This window comes from Lithobates pipiens, unplaced genomic scaffold (assembly GCF_037356315.1).
Source record: "Lithobates pipiens isolate NorthernLeopardFrog02 unplaced genomic scaffold, aLitPip1_a1.2 Scaffold_23, whole genome shotgun sequence".
NCBI classification, from domain to species: domain Eukaryota; kingdom Metazoa; phylum Chordata; class Amphibia; order Anura; family Ranidae; genus Lithobates; species Lithobates pipiens.
In genome coordinates, this window is record NW_027507785.1 from 196,972,735 (window position 1) to 196,997,143 (window position 24,409).

General features: G+C 39.6%; 1 long non-coding RNA gene across 1 annotated transcript in view; it reads left to right on the top strand.

Moving 5' to 3' along the window:
• Positions 1–24,409, top strand: part of LOC143928105 (uncharacterized) — a 72,249-nt gene that overhangs the window by 26,832 nt on the left and 21,008 nt on the right. Inside the window, exon 2 of the long non-coding RNA XR_013262372.1 lies at positions 22,137–22,190. This is a non-coding gene — a long non-coding RNA (uncharacterized LOC143928105). The remainder of the gene's footprint in view (positions 1–22,136; positions 22,191–24,409) is intronic.

A 24,409-nucleotide genomic window follows, 5' to 3' on the forward strand; every position in this document is an offset into this window, starting at 1 on the left:
TCCCTGGATACAGAAAGATTGCAGGGCCAATCATCTGTGCCCAACTATTTGTAGCTGTTTAATCTGGTGACACACGCTTACAGCAGTGGAGAGACGTGGATGCTGTTCAGCCTGACTTTTACAGGCTTCTAGGGTAGGGGCTGTCTGAAAACACCTGGGCTCCTGGCCACAGATATCCACATTATATTTGACCGTGTGAATGAGTTCAGACAGTTTATTGCTTTTAAGCAAAAGGCCCAATCTAATGTTGGTTATAGACAACTCATGTTTCAGTCGATTCCCGCTAAGTCAGCCGTGGCTGACCCTGCAAGTATCATCTGTCTCAAAAAAAATCAAAAGTTGACTGAGCTGAGTGGAAAAATTATGGCCAAACCGTGACTGCACCCTATCAGATGCAGTCACTATTCAGGTATTCAGGCAGTCGCGGGTGCTGCAAAAGTCTGAATACAATAGCTGGCAGTGGAGATTCCTTCATTCACACTGTTTAGCATGGATGAGGAACATCTCACTGTGTAGGCCTAGCTTAAGTATCAGCTATAATGATTGGACTCTATCTGAAATACTCCAAGGGCCAGTTCACACCAGGTGCAATTCCGTGCCCTTTTATCTGCACTAAAAATGCATGCATTAGCATTATTGTTGCCCTCAAAGAGCCGGTTGTATCTGTAAGACTGTATAAAATGTATCTACTCTCTGCCCCCATCATCAGAAGTCACTTACCCCCCCCCCCCCTTTACATCACAGTGCACCCTCTTACCATGTTCTGCCTGGGGGAAGAAGCTGGGGATGGAGCTAGAAAGCAGAGAGGTCAGGAGGAGGACCAGTGAAAGGCTGGAATAAGTTGCCAGAGTCTGCTAATTGCTAAAACCAGGGACAGTGAAGAAGAGGGGGCGCTGCGGCTGCACAGAGAGGCACAGGATCTGTAGGAAGTTCTGACCTCCTCTCTGCTGCCGACTGCTGAGACAAGGTGGGGCAACTAGGGGGGTGTTGCAACTGCAGGAGAGGTGCAAGGGCCACATGAGATGGCCTGGAGGGCCGGATTCAGCCCACGGGCCTTGTGTGTGACACATGTGCTCTAAGGTGATGAGAGCATCTCAGGCAGTTGGAGGAGCTCATTATTGCAAGAAGACATTTCTCAACTGGTTGCAAAACTCCCATGTAAGTAAGGTTGATCATTTACTCTTCTTTGCAAATGAGTGGCAGGTCCAAAGTATCTTTCATGTGTTACTGTCAGGGCAATATTTGGCTTTGAGCCCTGTTGTGATTTGTTCAAGGATGGGCAGATATTTCCCTGACGAATGTTTTTTTAGGTAATTTCCGCCCTGCCCGTGGCTAGCCTTACAGGTGAGTAAGACAGGAAATATATTGACAACCAGATCATTAAAGCAACCACAAGAGATGCTTTGATTCTTCCATGACAAATATACAGTAGATGCTGTCTTATATTTGGGTTTAGAGTAAAGCCTATAAATCTCCCAGATACTTTATGTTTTTTTTTTTTCTTCTTTCTGCCAGTGTGAAAATATAGCTGTATCATGAAGGCTAGAATTTGTAGTCAAGTACTATCCTAACAAGCTTGGTCACTTGGGTAGTTTATATGGCGATTCAGAAGCTGTCATCAATCAGACAGATGAGCCGAAACAGTTGATATGCAGGTATGCACTGCTTCATGGAGAAAAACTAAACCTGTCATTAATTTTCCATTGAATTCAAATAAATCAGACAGTCAGCTTGCAAGGAACAAGGAGTACGAATATTTCAAAGCTGTACTTTGGACTCCTGTCCTTGCTCCCAGGAGGGTTAAGTGTAGGAGGCAGTGCATTGTGGGTAACACCCTGCTGAAAGAAGGGATAGACAAGGAACAAGGTAACACCCTGCAGGGTTTCTGTCTGGCAAAGAAAGGCCTGTTTATTCTATGTTTTAATGCCTAGGCTTGACCTCTGACCTTTTTGTCTTTGTGTAGCCAGGTGCAAGTTTCACTAGAGGTTCATGCACTGTTAACTGCCTAGTTTCCAGAAACTTCTTTAAATGTCTTGTCTGGATTTCTCTGTGGCTGTCAACATTCTTACCTTCCAAGTTATTCTCTAAAATCAGATGTGTCTCCTTATTTTTGTGAACCTGTATTTTTATGCTACAAAATATTAGATAAATATAGTCATATTGCATGCAATACAAATTCCTGATTTAACTAGATCAATATCTGTCAATCCATACAAATAAATCATATTCCATTGTTAATTGTATTAGCAGAGTTACCAAATGTAAATGAATGACTACATAGTCCCTGTACGGAATTAAACCGAAAAATCAACTACTAATTGTCATTTGTCCAAATAAGTCAATTTTTATTATTATTATCTTTTTTTACAATTTTTTTTCAACAATATTGGGCCTCTACAGTCCATAGACTGCAAGAAATTCACACTTTCTTTGTGTGATGTCAATAAATATTATGGGATGGGGGCATTTTATTTTTTATATATTTTTTTTAATCACCTTTAAAATGACACTTTTTTTTGTCTTTTTTTTTGTTTGTTTGTTTTTTATCTGGCCATGAGGACTTTTGTCAAAGAAAATACATTTTTTAGACTTTTGAGAATTCTTGGGGTAGCACAATCAAATATCTTTCACTGATTGCTGTTTTAGCCAGACATGTATTACAATTAAAAAATATGCGTTTATCTGTTAATTTCTTTTATGTAGTTTTGCAGGAAACAATGATTCTTCTGTTTAAACCTGAAACCATGAATAATGTTTTCACATGATCTAGACTTTGCCTATAGGCTCCACACCCACTCAGGCCACGCATGTAAGTGCCCAAACTAAATAATGTTAATGGTCAGCACAATCCAAAACTGATATTTTGCCTCTGCATAGAGCTGACAAGCTAAATCAAATATTGGTTTATTTTAACCCTTGGGAACGTCAGTACTGAAATATCACTAAGGGCCCATTTAGATGTGCGTGCATACGTGTTTTTTGTAGCGTTGGGTAATGCATGATCATGCATTAACGTGTGTGTGTACGTGCATTTTCTAATAATTTTTTAACCTAGGAATTCTAGCACTTCAACAGCTATTTTTGCATAGTTGCCACACTTTTAAAGGGATAAAACATGGGGGGGGGGGGGGGGCGTGCATATATTGGAGATCTACTATGCATGCTTATTTTTCTTTATTTTTATTTTTTTTACACACCCTTTAGGCCTTATTTACACTTGCGTTTAGTGCGCATTTGGATCACTCATAAGAAAGCATTTGACATTCATTGAGGAAACATTGAGTTGTTTTACTAAAGATAAAACTGCACTAATTGCACTGTGCAAGTACAGTTGCTCCAGAGCTTAGTAAATGAGGTAAAGCGTCAAAATACCCAATCGCATGCAAGGAAAATAAAACAGCATTTTTACTTGCACGTGATCGGATGATGGAAGTCAGCAGAGCTTCTGCTCATTTACTAAGCAACTGCGCTTTGCAAAGTACACCGTCTATTTGCCTTTAGTAAATCAACTCCATTGCATCACCAGCTCATGTTTAAACCCCTTAATGCTGGAATACTGCACTCAGTTGCATGCATTGTGGGGAGTTGCATCGCTGCCTCTATACTTGAATGGGTCAAATTTGGCGGTTGGTATTGCACGTCAAGCACAACAGGGGCTATAATTATCGCTGCGGTCACTATGCTTTGCTTCATGTGTACGTGTGTACATCCCAGCTACTGCCTTTGCAGCTAAAGGGAGAGAGCAGCCGAGGAGCAGTAAAATATGGCACAACTGCAGGGTTTTACTGCCACACAACCACAAGTGTAAATGAGCCCTTAAAGTATAACCTTTTTTCTTTTAGTTTTGGACTAGAACACCTGTAAAGTTTTTATTGAAATCCCTGTCCCCATTGGGGAGATTCACCCTCTCTATTTGTACTGATTACAATTAACACCGAAAGTGAAAGAAAACCACAATTTTTTGTTGACCCCAGAACAGTAATAGAGGGGAAATCTTCCAATGGGAACACTAGTTCTGGTGAACCTGGGGGGGCACCAATGGATTCCCTTAATTTGCAGAGATTTCATCTAATTTCCTGTTTTGGCTATGGGATAGGAAGTGTAGGCAAATCTCCCCAGTGGGACATAGATGGCAGAAAAAACTCACAGATGTCATAAGCTTCCCTTACTCTATTGAAAATGAACCATAGATTGCCACAGTTAAGGTCAGCGGGATCGGGGGGGGGGGGGGGGGGCAAGAAGGCGGACTTATGTAAGTTCACCTTATGACCCATACACACGGTCGGATTTTCCGTCGGAAAATGTGCGATTGAATCGTGTTGTCGGAAAATCTGATTGTGTGTGGGCTCCATCTGACTTTTTCCGTTGGAATCTCCGACACACAAAGTTTGAGAGCAGGATCCAAAATTTTCCGACAACAAAATCCGATCATTTAAATTTCGATTGTGTGTAGACAATTCCGACGGACAAAGTGGCACGCATGCTCAGAATAAATTACGAGACAAAAGCTATTGGCTACTGCCCTCTTTATAGTCCTGTCTTACGTGTTGTACGTCACCGCGTTCTGAGCGATCGGATTTTCTGACAACTTTGTCCGACCGTGTGTATGCAAGACAAGTTTGGCACAAAATCCGTCTGAAAAAATCTGATGGATTTTGTCTTCGGAATATCCATCCGTGTGTACAGGGCATTACAAATTTTTCTGTAAAAGTGAACTTACCCTTTAAGCTTTCACAATAAAACCTACTTAATGTGATTGTATCCATATGTACTGCTTGGACCTTGAAGAAGGGGACATACCCTGAAAGCTTGTCCTGAAAAATTGTATGTTAGTGCAAATAAAAAAAGTATCACAGACAGTACTGAATTTTCTCTGTCACAATAAAACCTAGAAACTCATTAGTTACTATGCACAGGTTCACCAGATTCTGTGTGCACCAGTTTTAGTAAACTCACCCACCGTAGGCTGCAAGGCTCTACCTACATTTGTGAGCAGAATTTATAGGAGTTCAGAAAAAGATTAGGCGGTTGCCATTCAATAAAAATGCTTAGGCAATAACATGATGTAATATAATACAAATAGCACAATTAAATCTGCGCAAAGTGCTTACACAAAAAAAAAAAAAATCAAAATACAAATAAAGAATTGTGCACAAACTTAGTGACTCTAGCATACATAAATATCAGAAACTATATATATTTAAAAAAAAGTGTTGCGCTGTTTCTATAACAGACAAAACAAGTGATTAATCAATAGATTGTAAGCTCTGACGAGCCCTCTGATTTCTCCTGTATTGAATTGTAATGTTTTGTAAGATGTAAGAGTTTTCTCAGTGCTTTACAACATAAGGGCAGACAGTACAGTTACAATATAATTCATAAAGGAGGAATCAGAGAACCCTGCTTCTTAGAGCTTACAATCTAGCAGGAAGGGTCAAGTGATACAAAAGGTAAAATTGATAGACAAAAAAAAAATATATATATATATATATATATATATATATATATATACATACAGTACAATATGTGTGTGTAGTTTTTCAGCCTCATATATATATATATATATATATATATATATATATATATATATATATATATATATATATATATATATATGTATATAGTACTATATGTGTGTATTTTTGCAGCCTTAGATATACACATGGATTCACTTGGATTAAATAAATAAATATGTATTCAATGTCTTTTGTAGCGTAAATGGAAGTCTGTCAGTAGCCACACAAATTGTAAGAGTACTTTCTTGTGGAAATGCTTACACTGCAAATTATTGTTGGCAATTAGAGGTTTGCATGCACAGTGTGCTGCAGAAAGATAAGCATCTGTTTGACGCCAGACAGTTGTAGCAGTAATGAGCCCACTGCTAAAAAAAAGTTCTCTGTCCATTTTGAAGTAGCAGCAGACATTTTCATCTGCACAATGTTATGACTTTTATAACATACTATCTTACAAAACTGTATACATTGATAGTGAGCTTTTTCATTTCATGACATTTATAAAACATCTAAACATAAATTAGCATCAGCTGCTTCTATTTTAAGTAGCATATAAAAAACCTAGAAAGTGAATATATAGGTTTCAGGGCTTGGTAAATGCAGCCAATTATTTTATTGTTTGTTCATTTGCTTTTCTTGGTTTTGTTTCCTGCTGCATCCCTAGAGTTTTTCTCTTGGACTTTTTCAGTAAAAGTGAATGCATTTAATAAAACCACATTTTATGCATTTAATATTGGTTCACCATAATATGTGAGACACATTTCTTTATTTCATTTAAATTGTATGTAAACACTAACAATTAACTTTTCTTATTTGCTTAATTTTGGTCTGTTTAACCACTTCAGCCTCTGAAGATTTTACCCCCTTCCTGACCATAGCACTTTTTGCGATTCTGCACTGCGTTGATTTACCTGACCATTGCGCGGTCATGCGACATTGCACCCAAACAAAATTGATGTCCTTTTTTTCCCACAAAGCTTTCTTTTGGTGGTATTTGATCACCTCTACAGTTTTTAGTTTTTGCGCTATAAAAAAAAAAAGAGACGACAATTTTGAAAAAAAAAACAATATTTTTTACTTTTTGCTATAATAAATACCCCCCCCCCCCCCCCCAAAAAAAACTATTTTTTTCCTCAGTTTAGGCCGATATGTATTCTTCTATGTATTTTTGGTAAAAACAGATCCCGGTTCTTGGTGTGTCAGCAGCGATCGTGGGAGCCTGGCGGTGATCGTGACCGCTGGGCACTTGCACCAGCTTCAGGGGAGAACAGCAGGCGCATGCATGCCCCTAGTGGCCACAGGGCGAAGCAACGTAATAATTCCTGTTCTAGGAGGATAACATTGCTCCTAGATAAAGTACAGTCATCCAAGTATTTTCTCCCTAGGGCAGGATGCGTATTAGTGGCGGGATCTCCATATTAACAACTTAAGGATCAAGCCTCTTTTTGAGATTTGTTGTTTACAAGTTAAAATGTCGGTCGTTGCAATACTTTCTGTCACACCGTATTTCCACAGTGGTCTTACATGTGCACTTTTTTTGAAAAAAATACACTTTTTTGAATAAAAAAATAAGACAACAGTAAAGTCAGCCCAATTTTTTTTTAGATTGTGAAACATAATGTTACGCCAAGTAAATTGATACCCAACATGTCATGCTTCAAAATTGCACCCGCTCATGGAATGGCGACAAACCTTTACCCTTAAAAATCTCCATAGGCGATGTTTAAAAAATTCTACAAGTTGCATGTTTTGAGTTACAGAGGAGTTCTATGGCTAGAATTATTGCTCTCACTCTACCAATTGCGGCGATAACTCTGCATATGAGCCTTACCTTTTATTTTTTATTTTTACACTGTTCCTTTAAAAAAAAATTACATTACTTTTACTCCTATTTCAGGTCCTCTTATATATGAGATCTGGGGTAAAAAAAACTCAGATCTCATATTTACACTAAAATGCAATAATCCATCTTCCCCTCACTCATCTTCATACCCAAGGAAGAGCTTCCAATTGCCTCCGCTGATGCCGATGGCCTCCGGTAAGCAGCGGAGGGCACCAGAGCGTGGCGGGAGGGGGGCCTCTCCCGCCGCCAAGAAAAGTGATCTTGCGGTGAATCTGCAGCAGAAACCACTATTATCGGAAACCGTCCCGCAGGCTCGAGTAGAGGATACCGGGGTTATGGCAGCTAGCTGCTCCCACAACAACGATATTCCTCTTAAAAGTTAGGATGTATATCGGCGTGCGGTGGTTCAGAATTGGTTAAAATAAAGAAAAAAAGTCTAAGGAAAGAAAAGTAATTCACCTCCCTATCTACATTTTTGTTTATAGGTTTAGATAAACTTCAAACATTACTGAAAAGAAGCACATCAGGTGCAAGGTCTATTGACCACAATCTTTTGCTAGAAAGGCCTAACACCTTAACCACTTGCCGACCAGCCACCGTCATTATACGGCGGCAGGCCTGCACAATCCCACGAACCATCGTAGCTGTACATCAGCTCCTTTAAGCGGAATAGCAGGCGTGCGCACACCTACAGCACTGAGGGGGTACCGATGCTTATGACCGGTTGTCGCAATGACCGCCAGCCATGCGCGATCACTGGCACAAGAGGCAGAACACACAAAAACACACAAATCCCTGTTCTGTGAGGAAAGGGGAGGCAGATTGTGAGTTCCTAATAGCTAGGAACCATGATCTGTCATCTTCTATAGTCAGTCCCCTCCCCCTATAGTTAGAACACACACTAGGGAACACAGTTAACCCCTTGATCGCCCCTAGTGTTAACCCCTTCCCTGCCAGTGACATTTATACAGTAATCAGTGCATTTTTATAGCATTGATCGCTGTATAATTGTCAATCATCCCAAAAATGTGCCAAAAGTTTCCGATGAGTCCACCATAATGTCGCAGTCTTGATAAAAATCACAGCTCGCCGCCATTACTAGTAAAAAGAAAATATAATAAAAATGCCATAAATCTATCCCCTATTTTGTAGAAGCTATAACTTTTGCGCAAACCAATCAATATACGCATATTGTGATTTTTATTACCAAAAGTATGTAGAAGAATACATATCGGCCTAAACTGAGAAAAAAATTAGCTTTTTAAAAAAAAAAAAGGGAATATTTATTATATCAAAATTGTCGCTCTTTTTTTGTTTATAGTACAAAAAATAAAAACCGCAGAGATGATCAAATACCACCAAAAGAAAGCTCTATTTGTGGGAAAAATGTTAATTTTGTTTAGGTACAGGACAGCGTGATCGCGCAATTGTCAGTTAAAGCGACACAGTGCCATATCACAAAAAATGGCCTGGTCATTTAGCAGACAAATCTTTCTGGGGCTGAAGTGGTTAAAGTACATGTCCTAGTTTTGGATAGTGAAAAAGGTTTAGAAATGTCCTATGATTTTCTTTCCTACTGACAAGAGTTTTACCAGACTGGAGGTGTGGGCAAGGGTGTACAATCAGGGGTCACGGGGTCCCAATTGTGCCCCCCTTCTATGCTCCAAGGGGCCCGTGCTGCCTCCTGGTCACATTAACATGCTCCCAAACTCAACACAATCCCAAAGTCCTGTATGGATCCCTCTCCGGTGCTTGCCATCCACACCCCTTCACTCTCATTAGCTCTGGCTCTCCATTTAGCTACATTGCTAAGTTCTGCCCACAGCCACTATGGAGGATTATGCTGCACCATTTCTGGTCAAGAGATATGACAGTTAAGTGGGCCAATTGGGTTTCTAGGGGCACTATCTGCACAGGGTGTTGGCACTTGGGAGGTGCTGCCCGCAAAAAATGTTGGGTGATTACGGATTATTCAGCCACTGCCCGACAATTTTTGCTGGAAGGAATTTGAGTCTGTACTAAGGTGCGGAGGAAGGGGGTAGCATGTACCCAGGAAGGGCAGTCTGTACTAAGAGGGGGACCTGTACTGTACCTAGAAGTGGTCTGACTCAAAAAGGTCAATACTGGGAGGGGTCTACACTGAGGAGTTGAATTGGCAAGGGGGTCTGCACTGGGGGGGGTAGGGGGCTGTACTTAGTGGAGAGGGGGATCTGTACTAAGGGAAGGGGGTCTATACTTTGTGAAAGGGGTTGTACAGAGGGAGGGGGTCTATACTTAATAGAGAGGAGGGTTGTACTAAGGGGGTCTATACTTTTTGAAGAGAGGGGTCTGTACTTAGTAGAGAGGGGGTCTTTACTGAAGGAGGGAGGTTTGTACTAGAAGAGGGGGATCTATACTTATTAGAGAGGGTGTTTGTACTGAGGGGGTCTAGACTTTTTGAAGAGAGAGGTCTGTACTGAGGGGGGTTTATACTTAGTAGAAAGGGGGTCTTTACTGAAGGAGGGGGGTCTGTACTAAGAGAGGGGTTCTATCATTAGTGAAAGGGCTATACTTAGTGGAGGGGGTCTGTAATTAAGTAGGAGGGTCTGTACTAAGGGAGTGGTGCACTGTGGGAGTGGGTCTATACTTAGTGGACAGGGGTCTGTACTGAGGGAGGGGGGTGTGTACTGAGGGAGGTGGTAACATTTAATTAAGTCAATCCTGATCCTTCAGACATCCCTGCCTGTTATGATGCTCATTATTTGAAAGTATTTACACATCATCCTCATGTAAAGTGCTGCGGAACTGTTGGCGCTATATAAATCCTGGGAACTTTTTAGAATTGGCTTGACAATGCAAGAATTTTGAGCAGGTTGTGGGGCTTTTTCTGAATTGCTGCATCTTCAGAATCATAATCATTATAATCCCTGATGTACTCCACTTCCTACTCTGCCCCTAGTTTTAGGGATTCAAATTCAGAAAAAGTTTCCAGGTTTGGTCATCACTACTATTTACACTGGAATGATAAAGTGTTACCAAACCCGCAACAGTAAAATGTGTCTGTATGTGCAGAATAACATGCTTGTTATACCCACGGTGGAACTTAAGGGGGTAATTCTCTGTATTGTGTGAAAAGGCTCTTTGATCCTGTATGAACATATCCTCCCTCTCCTGCAGGGTCTCTCTTGGCAAGGCCAGATAAGACACAGTGAGGGTAGTACTGCTCCACATACTCAGTTTAGTCTCTATTGCTGGAGAGAACATTTCCTTGTTGATCAGAGCTAACCAGGTTACACAATATTGACATCACACATGTGAGCATGTATACAGATCCTAAATGACAGCCCAGCCCCTCCTCCATGGCCAATAACTAAAAAAGAACACTGTGGGTGGGATGCCACATCTTGACTAATGGATGATCCGCCTCCCATAACAGCAGGAGGACAAAGGCTATAGTGGAAATCTCCTCCAACCTGAACACTCCGCATTTGGGTGGACCCTGCAGTTTATCATGTGACCATGGTATATAGATCAGCCAAAAGGTATATAGTGGCAGTATTTTAATGTAAAAGGAAGATTTAAAAGCTTTGGGAACCGGGGGAGGGGGGCTGGGGGGGTCAGATTAACTATTTTAATATTACTGGGTTTAGTAACACTTTAATAATTGGATTGTTTATGGTATGTTATATTTTTCTTCAGATTAAGGCTTCATTAAAAACCTTAGCTAGTTAATTCTTAGAGCAGGACCTTGTCCTTAGAGCAGGACATTGTGATTAGGTTGGTAGGTGAGGGTGTAACCACAGGAACAAGAGTCCAAATGTTTGCTATGGGCCACTGGTTACAGAACTGCTATATTTCAGGAAGGAACTCTACCTATCCTGTTCTGAGATAGAAAACCATATAATTTGTTGCTTATTTCAGCTGCCAAATAGTATGAAGAGCTGTCAGCAATCAGTCAACCTCCATAGATGTGTCTGAAGAGACATGCATAATACAAAACTACTAAGGTGTGGCCTTTTTTACAGAATTCTGGTAATGAGAGAGTTGAAGCTCTGTTACTGTCTGTCAAATTATATGCTAAGATTAATAGCAGGTATGGTCAGAGCTATGAATGCAAAGATCACTGTAATGGCCCCATGCCATGGGGCCCTGTGATATGCATATACACCCTTGTTTGTGTTCAATTACTCTATGGTACCTATTGCTAAACTTTGACATTTCAGGTTTTTTTCTTTGCATGTTTAACAATATCATCTATTTTATGTAATTTATTAAAAAAAAGCTGAACATATCAATTTGTTGTTTTTGAGTGTTAAGAACATTTTCAGTTTGGGGAGTTTGGATCTGCTGTAATCCATTGTTTTTAAGACCATGGAACTTCCCTTTGCTGGCAGAATTTTTTTATTTACTTTTTTGACTGTTTTGAGTCAAATTTTGCCTTTATCATTGGTATGCATTTAATCACTTGCTTACTGAGCAATCCCCCTCCTGTCCAGACCAATTTTCAGCTTTCAGCACTGTCGCACTTTGAATGACAATTGTGCGGTCATGCAACACTGTACCCAACTTACCTTTTTATCAAATAGAGCTTTCTTTTGGTGGTATTTGATCACCTCTGCGGTTTTAAATTTTTTGTTAAAAAAATTGAAAAAGACCACATTTAAAAAAAAAAAAAATGTTTTAAATATTTTGTTATAAAATTTTGCAAACAGGTAATTTTTCTCCTTCATTGATGTACACTGATGAGGCAGTGATGGGCACCGATGGGTGGCAGTGATGGGCACTGATAGGTGGCAGTGATGGGTACTGATTGCTTACACTGATAGGCCGCACTGCTAGGTGGCACTGATTGGCATTGGCACCACTGGTGGGCATTGATATGTGGCACTTGTGGGCATTAATAGGTGGCACTCATGGGCATTTCTAGGTGGCACTGGTGGGCACTGTGGGCACTGGCAGGTGACAATGACAGGTGGCACTGGCAGGGGGTACTGAATGGCACAGAGGAGGCAGATGTGCCTCCTTCCTCTTCGGGACCGATGTCCCTTTAACATAAGCCGCTGATCGGCGCTTTTTTTTTCTCACGTTGTCACCGATCACCGAGCTTTTGTTTACATCATGTGATCAGCTGTTATTGGCTGACAGCTGATCACATGGTAAGGGGCCAGGACCAGCCCCTTAGTAGGATCGGAGTCTCAGGGACTCCCCAGGGGCGTGTGAACAGGGGAGAACATCCTATGAAATCCTGGAAATTGAGGACCGCGCTGTAGCCATCATTCGGCTACAGCCCGGACCTCAAGTGGTTAATGATTTAACCGTTATATACTTTTTAAACATTTTTTCTGACAGTTTTCTTTTCTGTGCTAAGTGTTTAAATCTGATCTGAACTGTCCAGCTAAGACTGTGTTATACTATCATCCCTGTAATGAAAAATGTTAGCGAGAAACCAAAAATACCCTATTTCAAAGCAGATGTTTGGAAAAATGCTGGAAAAATGTCCTTATATCTCACCTTTGACAATTGTGATCTTTTACAACAGTGTTTGTGACAACTGAACATTTTTTTCACATTGAAAGTAGTTACTACAGTGGAAATAGTTACTACAAATAGTGAATAAAAATCTCCATAATGGAGATGTAGACAATAAACTCCTTTGATAGGCCCTAACCATCCAGAAAAAGGTTGTGTCTGGAGCTCTACTTTAAAGTGTATGTAATTCCTAACAATGAACATTTCTTACTGTTACAGCATTCTTCGTGTGTCCCTCCAATCTCCACTTAGCCTCCTTGGTCCTGGGTGAACAAAATGCTGACCTTAACAGCCTGTCCTTGTTTAAACGCATCACAAATCCATACATGAGAGGCCTCTCTTGTTTGGACGAGCCTCTCTTATTTGCTCCCATTTGGTCTGTTAAAGGAAGCACTTTGTTGCATCTGCTTTATAATTGCAAAAAATGCCTCTTTATCTTGCCAGAAATTCAGATCTGATCTGTGTTTTCTGTGTTACATCAAAGAGCCCTCCTAGTTCTTACCATGGACTAGAGAATAATTAGCTTTTATTATGTAGAGATCTGAGAGTGGAAGTGTCTGATTACTTTGGCAAAGGGTACTAGAGGTGACACCTCTCACTGCATAAAAATGTAGTGTGTTGTCAGCCACAACAGAACTGAAAGTGATTGTACAGGCAAATGTATTTTTTAATTAAAATAAAAAAGATGATATTCTTATCTGCTCTGTGCAGTGGTATTGCACAGAGCGGTCCCTTACCTTCCCTTCTGGAGTCCCTCACTGGTGCTGTCTGTTCCTCCTTTACTGCAGGTGCCTCCAAAGCAAGCCAATCGCTGAGGGGGCACCCATCCGGGTGTACTCCCAAGTCAGACTGTGTGCGTTGTTAGATACACACAACACCAGCAAGCCCCCTCTGTTTCCAAGTTTTATTTAGAAGGAAAGTATAATGCCTATTGGTACAAGTTTACAAACTCAATGTTTAGCTGATTTTTAAATCTATTTATAAAAAAAAAAAATCTAAAGCCCAAACAAAAATATTTTTTTGTATATATAGGGTGACTGAATTGCTGTGCTCAATGATGATGCTTGCAAAGACCTTCCTTACCCATCCTGCTTTCTATTCTGTAAACGTTCCATTCTGCTGTGTTCAGAGTCATTATTCCTGGCCCTGGAGACCTGGCAATTTTCTCTGCATTCTTATGCACAGGTGGCACTGCACATGTTGAGCCAGACACAAGGCTTGATCTATATAACTTTTACTGTTCTCAGCAACTTGTAGCAATTTCAGCCTGAGCAAAGGGAAAAGTACAATAATGTTTGACAATGCTCTTTACCCCAGTCTTGCATAGGGCACCCAGTTATAGTGTCCTACTTGAAAGAGCGGTACATTGCTGAGCCCTGAAGTGCCCTTTGAGAACACAAACCAACTCTCCAGAGTACAAACACTCCGATGATTTCCCCAAGATGGCTCTTTAAATTGCCCTCTATACATCAAATAGAACAGTGGCTGTCAATTTATGAACTAAAGGGGGCCTCTAATGCAGTTACCACAACAACATTATCCTACAGTTTTTAAGATCGAAGATACAACTGTGTTGGTGTCCCTTGTCAATTTTACATTGTATTTTTAAAAATGTAACTGCCTACTTCCAAACTGTTATTTTAAGTAAAACACATAGACAAGTATTATTCTCCACAATTTTTTTTATTGTGCATTAAAAAAAGAAAACAAATAAAATTAGACATGCTATCTGCCAATAGAACTTAACCAAAAAGTGGATTCTATGCATCCAAAAATATAGAAAATATACCAAATCAATAAATTATTATTCAACCAAAAATAAAATAAAAGCCTCAGGCATGTGTCCTGCTTCCTAATATAGGGGATTAACAATACCAAGAGTCGGTGAAAGCAGGGGTCTGTCATCCGGAGTTAATTCCGAAAAAAATCTGGATTATTCTCCTAGAGCTCCCTCAGCAAAGTCATATGACAATTGGTCACAATTAATAAAGCAACCAATTTTTGGTCCAAGAACTCCTCCTGCTGTTCCTGGACTGAACTTGGGTCAAAGCAATAACTCCAAGTTCAATAATAAATAACACATTATCGCCTCCGATTCTTCAACATGACTGGTTGACAAACAGCCGTTCAGAAACTAACTGAAAAGCACCAAATGAAAGCACGAAAAGAAAATTGTGAAATGAAAAGTGTGAAATGAAAAGCGCAAATCAACACTCACCAAACATCTACTAACACGAAATTAGCTGAAGAAGCCCAAAGGGTGGTGCTAAAGAGCTGAAAAACAACCTAGCACATCACTATGTACGTATTTGTTGGCCAACAATTGTGTGCCGTGTGTATGCAAGACAAGTTTGGGCCAATGCCCTTCAGACAAAAGTACACGGTTTTGTTGGCCAACAATCCGATCGTGTATACGAGGCTTTACTTCAAGCAGATAGCTCACCTCACTTCTGCTTGCTACTTGTTAACGAGCCATGACTGTTCACCCACTGTCAACAGAGTGTAGGGCACTAATTTTACAGTCAGTCTCCTTAACATGCTTGTTAAGCCACTACACTATAAACATACAATCCCCCTGTAAAATAACATTATGTGCGCTAGTGTCTGTGTTTTATTAAAAAGATGCCAATCTGTACCTTATATCAGAGCATCTCCTGGCGCTCACGTGAGTCCTCGGCTCTCTCCTCTCCCCGGCTGACAGCTATAGTGGGAGGGGCCGAGAACTCCCAATGATGTCAGCTGGAGAGGAGGGGAAGAGTGTTTATAGTGCAGTTACTATAGCAGCAGGAGGGGAGGGCTGGGGAGTGGACGGAGCTGACAGGGGAGGGGGGAAAGGACGAGGGAGAGCAGAGAGGAGAGCTGCAGATGATGGAGACATGTAAACTGACTCCGGTGTCAGGGCCCAGCAGCCATGATAAACTGTGGTCAGTTTATGGGGGGGCAGAACCAGGCAGGATAGGTAATAGAAGGGGCCAAGGTACACAGCACAAGTACTGTGCTGTTATTCGTGTTTTAAGAGGACAGGATCTGTTTTTTTTAGGGTCAAAAACATTACAAACATGGAGCCAGGAGATCAAAAGCAAAATAAATAACAGCTCTAAATACGGATTTGGCAAAATTGTACCTTGAATAACTAGGACACATCCAGGAGCCCCTTGTACAGAACAATGACCAGGAAAGAGTTCCTGGGAAGCTACCCTGACTAACCACTGCACCTGTACCTTTCAAGAGGACCAATCACATAAATACAAAACTGAGCACTGCTTGCTGGTTTGGAAGCTCTTCATGCATAGCTAAGCCACCAGTCAGACAGATTTATCTAACATAACACAGCTATGAGATAAAAGGAGGGCTGTATTCCTTCTCTGCTAATCATTTTTCAGTGTGTGTAATCTGAGCTCCCTGCTCTTCAGAACTATTTCACAACCAAAGCTGTTATCTAAATTCTAAAATCAACGGCTATTGTTTAGAGCTCACCACGTGGTGGCTGCAAGTGCCTAAAACATGTTTAATATTTATTATTTTATATTTATGAAAGGAAAAATCATTTTAGGCCTGAATAATATAGAGTAAAAATAACAAAACTGCCCTTATATATTCCTTAAATACTCCCTTATTTGTTATTTAATGTCCCCGAGCTGCAGTATGTGAATTAGTGCAAATAAAGGTTAGACTGCTGTTGTGGTGAAAAGTGCAGTGTCCCTCAAAAAATAAACTATGTGAACCTAGCGCTGTCTGTGAAAAATGTTCTATACAAACTAGAGCTTCACGATCCTGAAAAAAATGAGAATCACAATTTTTTTGCTTAGAATAAAGATCACAATTCTCTTACGATTCTCATAGCGTAACATCATCTTTCATATTATACAAAAAAATTGGGCTAACTTTACTGTTTAATTTTTTTAAAATTAATTAAAGTGTATTTATTTTCCCAAATAATTGCATTTAAAAGAATGCTGCGCAAATACAGTGTGACATAATATATTGCAACAACCACCATTTTATTCTTTAGAGTCTCTGCTAATATATATATATATATATATATATATATATGTTTGGGGGTTTTCTAGCAAAAAAAAATGATTTTAACTAAGAAAAAGGTTTAGTCTTTAAAATGGAGTTCCACCCAAAAATGGAACTTCCACTTTTTTGGAATCCTCCTTAATTAAAGGACAGAATAGGCACCGGAAGTGGCATAGAGGGGGGCTCTGGTTTAGTCTTTAAAGTGGAGTTCCACCCAAAAATGGAACTTCCACTTTTTTGGAATCCTCCTTAATTAAAGGACAGAATAGGCACCGGAAGTGGCATAGAGGGGGGCTCTGGTGTCACATTTGGCACCTTTCAGGGGGGAGGAGGGAGCAAATACTTGTCTAATACAGGTATTTGCTCCCACTTCCTGGCATAGATCACTGTGGTGATCGCGGTGACCTATGCCACTTCCGGCGCCTACTTTGTCCTCCCCCACTGTCTTCTGGGAGACACACAGGTCCCAGAACACAACAGGGACCAGTGAGGAGGCGCAGCATGACTCGCGAATGCGCAGTAGCGAACCAGGAAGTGAAGCCGCACATCTTCACTTCCTGATTCCCATACCGAGGATGGTGGCAGCAGCAGCCGAGAGCCAATAGACAGATTGGCTTCAGCTGCCGAAAATCATGGGCTCCCTGGACAGGTAAGTGTCCATATATTAAAAGTCAGCAGCTGCGGTATTTGTAACTGCTGGCTTTTAATATAATTTTTTTTTCAGCAGACCTCTGCTTTAAGAGGTTAAACTTCCCTCATTTACAGACCGAAGTTCATTCCTTTGATCTTAAAAATAAAACATTACAATGTTTATAGTCAGCTGAGGGGCTGTAAAATTTGGAGGACTGCTTGTTTTTTTTGTTTTTTTTGACAGCTGCCGGCTTGAGCAGAGAACTCTGCATAGAATCAGGTAAATGCTTTGTTGAGATTGCGAGGGGGAAAGAATCGCAATTGCGATTCTTAATGATTAATCGTGCAGCTCTAATACAAACTTACATATTCTTACTCTATATGAATAATATATAAAACATCTGTGTTTATACATTAATATATCTATACATATCACATAAGATTCCACATATATATTTGGTGCTGACAATTAGTCCTTTAAAGTGCAATTCATGCTTAAGTTGTCTTGTGCCTTTAAGGTGCAATGCAAAATCATAAGGTGCTGTGCTCCCCTTCCTCGTTTTCTCTTGTATTCCAACAGGATGACTGCTCTCTCATATTTATTACCATAAAATAAGAATCAGAAGATATCCATTGCGTAATTCCATTTTATAAAAAAAAAACTATTTTCAAAAACAGATTGAACACTCACATATAACTTTCTTGGATTAAACGCATGTATCACTGTTTTGTAACTCATTAGTCATGATCTGTGCTTCAAATACAAGATATGACATCACTGGAAGTCCCCGCCTACCACGTTTTTTTCACTGAGAGCCAGTGAGTGAGGGCATAAGAGGAAGGGGAGCACTGCACCTTATGATTTTTCATGGCACCTTAAGGCACAAGACAACTGAAGCACAAATTGCAATTTAGACACTTTAGCTCAGGAAGGTTCGGTTCACCATCCTTCCTGACCAGGCCATTTTTTTGCAATAGAGCACTGCATTGCTTTAACTGACAATTGTGCCGTCATGCGACACTGTACCCAAAATAAATTGATGTCCTTTTTTTTGCCACAAGTAGAGCTTTCTTTTGGTGGTATTTGATCACCTCTGCGTTTTTTATTGTTTGCGCTATAAATAAAAAAAGACAGACAATTTTGAAAAAAATTTTTTTTTTTATATTTCTGCTATAAAACATATCAAATAATAAAATAAAATAAAAAAATGTCTTCATCACGTTAGGCCAATATGTATTCTGCTACATATTTTTTGTTAAAAAATCCCAATAAGTGTATATTGTTTGGTTTGCTATAGGATATATTTGTTGAATATTTTTTATTTATTTTTTTACTAGTAATGGAGGCAGTCAGCGATTTTTTGCAGAACTGCGACATTGCGGCAGACAAATCTGACACTAAGTGACACTTTTTGGGGATCAGTGACACCAATACAGTGATCAGTGCTAAAAAAAATGCACTGTCACTGCACTAATGACACTGGCAGGGAAGGGGTTAACATCAGGGGCAATCAAAGGGTTAAATGTGTTCCTAGGGAGCGCTTTCTAACTGTGGGGGGGGGGGTGCTTTGACTGGGTGAAGACAGAGATCTACTTAGCAGAAACACATCTTCCCCTCTGACAGAATGGCGATCTGCCTTGTTTACATTGTTCTGCCTGGTTTTGCCATTCTGTCGGTCTCTGGAACAATCGTCAGGTTCCAGACATCGGGTCCGCCAGACCTGCTGATTGGCTTCCGTTGTGTCCAATTATAGTGAGAGTGGGTTTCCGTCAGCGCACCCGAGACCCAAAAGAAAGGGTCTCGGGTGCTCTTAAGGGCCACCCTGCCGCAGTATATGTACCTGGGAAGGTCCTTGATCGGTTAAAGGACTATTTGTTGGCACCAAATATATATGTGTCACTTGAATTAATTTTATGTGATATGCATATGTATGTATATATATATATATATATATATATATATATATATATATATATATATATATATATATATATATATATATATATATATATATATATATATATATATTCATTTTTATGCACAGATGTTTTATATATTTTTTTAGTAGGAATATTTTTCACAGACAGTGCTGGGTTCACATATTTCATATTCCTTAAATAGCATATGCCTGGTTTCAACATACTACTAGTTTTACAATCTTTTGTAAAAGTGTTCTGCCTGCAAATCTTTTAACACACAATTCTTCATGTATTTGTCAGCTGATTAACCTGAACAAGTAAAGTCCTTGGTCCTTGATGTGTTTTCCTTTGCAAATGTGAGTGCACTGGGAGTCTTCTGAGAGTGAGCAATATTTTACCTGTGAGGGAGGATTATACAGTGTTAGAAAGAAAGTGAAAGAAAATGAGCGGTATTGAACCCAAAACTTAAACTGTATTATATTGCGGCTTTCCAATCATTAGATGTGGTGGCTGCATCCGTTTTTGTTTCTTTGGCTTTTTCCCTGTGTTTTCATCTGGTGATTTGGCCATTAGCACACCTCCTGTATTAGTGAGACACCACTCTGTATGAATGAACACAGGAGACACAGCAGACAGCAGCATTGTTAGTCTGGGGGGCAAGTAGTGTTATGTCGCGTACACACGATTGGAATTCCGGCCAGCAAAAGGACGATGAGAGCTTTTCATCGGAAAATGCGACCGTCTGTAGGCTCCATTGGAATTTAGCTGGCCGAAAATTAGCAAAAATTTGAGAGCATGTTCTAAATGGAAATTCCGATCATCTCTAGCAATTCCGATGTGCAAAATTCCTGCGCATGCTCGGAAACAATTCAACACATGATAGGAAGCATTGAACTTGATATTTTTCTTGGCTCGTCGTAGTGTTGTACGTCACTGCGTTCCTGACGGTCGGAATTTGGTGTGGCCGCGTGTAGGCAAGACAGTTTGAGTGTAATTCTGCCAGAATTCAATCGGGAAAACTATCAGAGCTTTTTCCGACCATAATTCCGAACGTGTGTACGCATCATTAAATGTATTAGCAGATTTAATGACTAACAAATTGAAGCCAAACTCCAGCTCACACTTTATAATCCGTTCCAGCCTTTTCCTTTTAGAATAAAAGTTTTACATGAACAAATAAAAGCTGATCATTTTAAGCACCCCTGTAAGGGTTTGTCCATGTAAACTGATACATTCTACTGGAGAGTTTGCGCTATTGAAAAACAACAGATTTGCTGGCTGGATCACCAGATGAAAATGGAAGAAAGAAAGTCTGAAAAGAAATTGAACTCAGCCATCCCATGGAAGAATTGGCAAGCTGCAATATTTTACAGCTGCGGTTTTGGGCACCAGGCATTTGCCCAAAACTGTAGAGCCAGTAAACTCCCCACCATGTTATCCTATGTGTTCATGCACGTATAGGCTGTTTTCAGCATTTTTTGGCAGGGGCATTTTCAGACTGGAAAAAAAACAAAAAACAGAACTACTGCATTTTAAGATACATTTTTCACTTGTAAAAATTCTCTAAGTCTGAAAAATGCAGAAGAACGCTAAACATGGAAAAACCCTAAAAGCCGCTAAAGCAAAAACGCTGCAATATGCAGCAAAACTCAATTTTTTTACGTGGCATTCTACAGCTAAAGCTAATGGCGTTTTTATAATTTACTTAAATTCTTTACTTTATGGTATTTTTTTTTCGAGAGATTTTTTTGTTCAATTGCAACAATTGCCTGATTTTCTGGGCAGACCAGTTCACTCCCCTTTCCTAATTTTTATGAGCAAAGTTGTTCTTTGAACTTTTAGCCAGTCTCTTGCTCTAAAAAATGCAACGTCTTTCCCTTATAATAATGTTCCCTGCCTTACTGTGTAAATGACATAAAGGCTGTGTCGTCACATCATGTGTATAAATACATAAACCTCGTGTGCCACCATCCATGCCCAAGAAGAGATATAAGATTTTCCTTTTTGTATAAATTGCACATTTACATCCATCACTTAATTACGTCTCTGTACTCTATCAATTACATCATTAGGGATCCCTGTTGGTTTTCTCTGTGTCTTATTGGGTGCTTTAAAGGCATGGGGGGTGAACCCATAAAAATATAAGGACCAGTTTGGCAGTCACAGGGCCTTTTACATTTACAGGTAAAAGAATTGAGCCGGCATCTCTGTAGTCCATATAGCGATTTTAATGGTTGGTTACAAAACGTGACAAGCAAAACAGCTGACGTGTTTCAGCAACAGCCTTAGTCATAGCCTTTTACTTTTACCCTTTTCTTAAAAAATAATAAAGAATTGAAATTCTCAAGAATATGAGCTACAATAAGATCTACTTCCTACACAGTAAATGAAACATCTACAGGTTCAGTGATAAATAACAGTAAATTCTTATGGCTGCCCGTAAAAGCAAATAATAGCAGATTCTGATAATTGTGAGAATGTACATCATATATTATTTGTTATGTGTCTTGAATACAGAAGAAAGAAGGAATACCACTGATTAGAAGAAGAACTTGAATATTTTCATATATACATTTCTTTGTGTGTTACCTTTCCAGCAGGTTGGACTAGAATGACCTGTAGTCAATCTGTGTACTATTTCTATAGATGTTCTAAAAATAATTTTAATTGCATAACTAAACTAGCTTTGTCTTTTGTAGGTAACACTCTGGTCTATCCACTTATGAAAGGTCTCACAACTTACTCTACCGGAGGTGAGTAAAAAATATACATTTTATACAAGCTTTTTAAAGATATGAAAGACTTTTAAACAGAAGCAACTATACTATACATTTTCTGCAGGCTAGGTGTAGATATTTCAGATTCTTCCACCAATGTTGACATTTACAGTTGTATCTAGGAATAGTAATCTTCATAGCACGACCCTGGCAGACATGCACTGGTTTTTGTTATCTTCTTCAAACTCTATGCTTACATTCACCTATTACATAACAATGTAAAGCCAGCCATAGATGGTTCGTATCTTGGCCCATTCAGCAGGGACCAGCTGAGATTCGATCCATGTATGAGCAGACTTAGGCCAGCCATACGTGGTGCAAATTTCTTTGCAGGAAAGAGATTTGCATGATTCCCCTATCAACACAGACATTGCTAACAGGGGAATTAGGCTTTGTCTCCTCCCGGCAAGGGAGGGCAGGGGAAGCCTTCCTCGCTGGGAGAAGAAAGTGATTATTATGAATCTGGCAGGCTGGTTGTACCCAAGTTGATTGATTGACTTGGTACTATTAGCCTGCCCATTAACGGTTAGAATCTTGACCTGTTCCTGCTAAACCAGCCAAGATCCTAACTGTGTACGGCCGGTCTGATTGTACCCAGGTCGATCCATCAATTAACTTGGGTACAACTAGCATGTCGGATTTTTAGAATGTTGTCAGCGGCCATGGCCCTCATTGACATTGACTGTGTCTATAGGGAAATCAAGAAATTTTCTTTCCTGCAACCGGAGTTTGTAGGAAATAAAATCATATCATCTAAGGCCTGCTTAAAGTGGAAGTGGAAGTGGATTTAAACAATTAAAAAAAAAAGGCATGCCGGGAATGCTAACTGCACATTGGCTGTGCTCTCAGCCAAACTATCAAACCATCCAATGGCTGGTGTCATAACGAATCACATGTGCAGCACCATAGCAGTTGAAGATTAAACAGAGGCAAAGATGGCAGCTTCCTTGGCTGAAAATGATAGGGGAGTTTACTTCCACTTTAAGTCAATGAAATGTAAGGCCAATTGAAAATGATCAATAAAATATTCACTTTATCATTGCACTGCTCTGGGCCCTATTTACCTCCAGAGTTTTTTTCTAATTTATGAACCCTTAAAATGTAAAGTTGTGATGTCAAAAGGAAGGAAACAAAATGATAAAAATGAAACAGATTGTGAAAAAAAAGTGTAGAAATAGAAAAAAAAAAGTTAAAAAATGTATCCCATTTTAAAAAAAGGGTTTCTAGTATTTCACAATTACAAATAATATAAACACCTGCACTAGATAAAAATACAAAGCAACAAATATTGTTGTCTAATAAAAAATAGCAACTACTGTACTCAGTTTATAAGTAAACACGCTAAGAATTTTGTTTTCTAATGGATAAAAGTATGCTTATTCTGAACACTGAGAATTAGGCAAATATTTAAATCCTAACTGGATGTGTCAGTGCCATTCTAAACTTGATAACATATAAATTAGTCATGTTTTTATATACACTCTTTCACGGAAATATTTTGTGAAAGAGTGTAGTGTTACTAACATGAACAAAATGCATCTATCACTATATAAAATAAATCTATACATAAAAATGAATTGACTACATTCATGAACCCCATGGTGTATAAATAATCCCAATCCCCACTCCGTAAAATAATCAGTATCTACATTAAAAAAAATAAACTACGCCATAATCTCCACAGTGCATAAATGATCTCAGTCCACACAGTGGCAAAATAAATTATCTGCTAATCTATGGCACATATCAGTGTGCAAAAGTCTGTGAACATCAATGTCGTCTCTTAACATGGAAATATTGTGATTCAACACAGTGGGGTTGACTTACTAAAACTTGGGAGTGCAAAATCAGGGGCAGTTCTGCATAGAAACCAATCAGCTTCTTGTCCTTTTTGCCAACGCTTAATTAAACAAGCTGAAGTTAGAAGCTGATTGGCTATCATGTACAGCTGCACCAGATTTTGCACTCTCAGGTTTTCATAACTCAACCCCAGTTCTTGAACTCCCACTCATGTCAGGGTACACTCACAGCTTGTGTTCCTCAAGCTGAAATGCCACCCACCTTTTTGTTAATTATACACAATACAAAGGATAATGTTCATAATTAATCTCCCGTAGAAACATCTCTTCACAATACGAACCCCACATCAGAGTACAGAGGAGAAAACAGAAATCACTTGTAGCATACTGGAATAG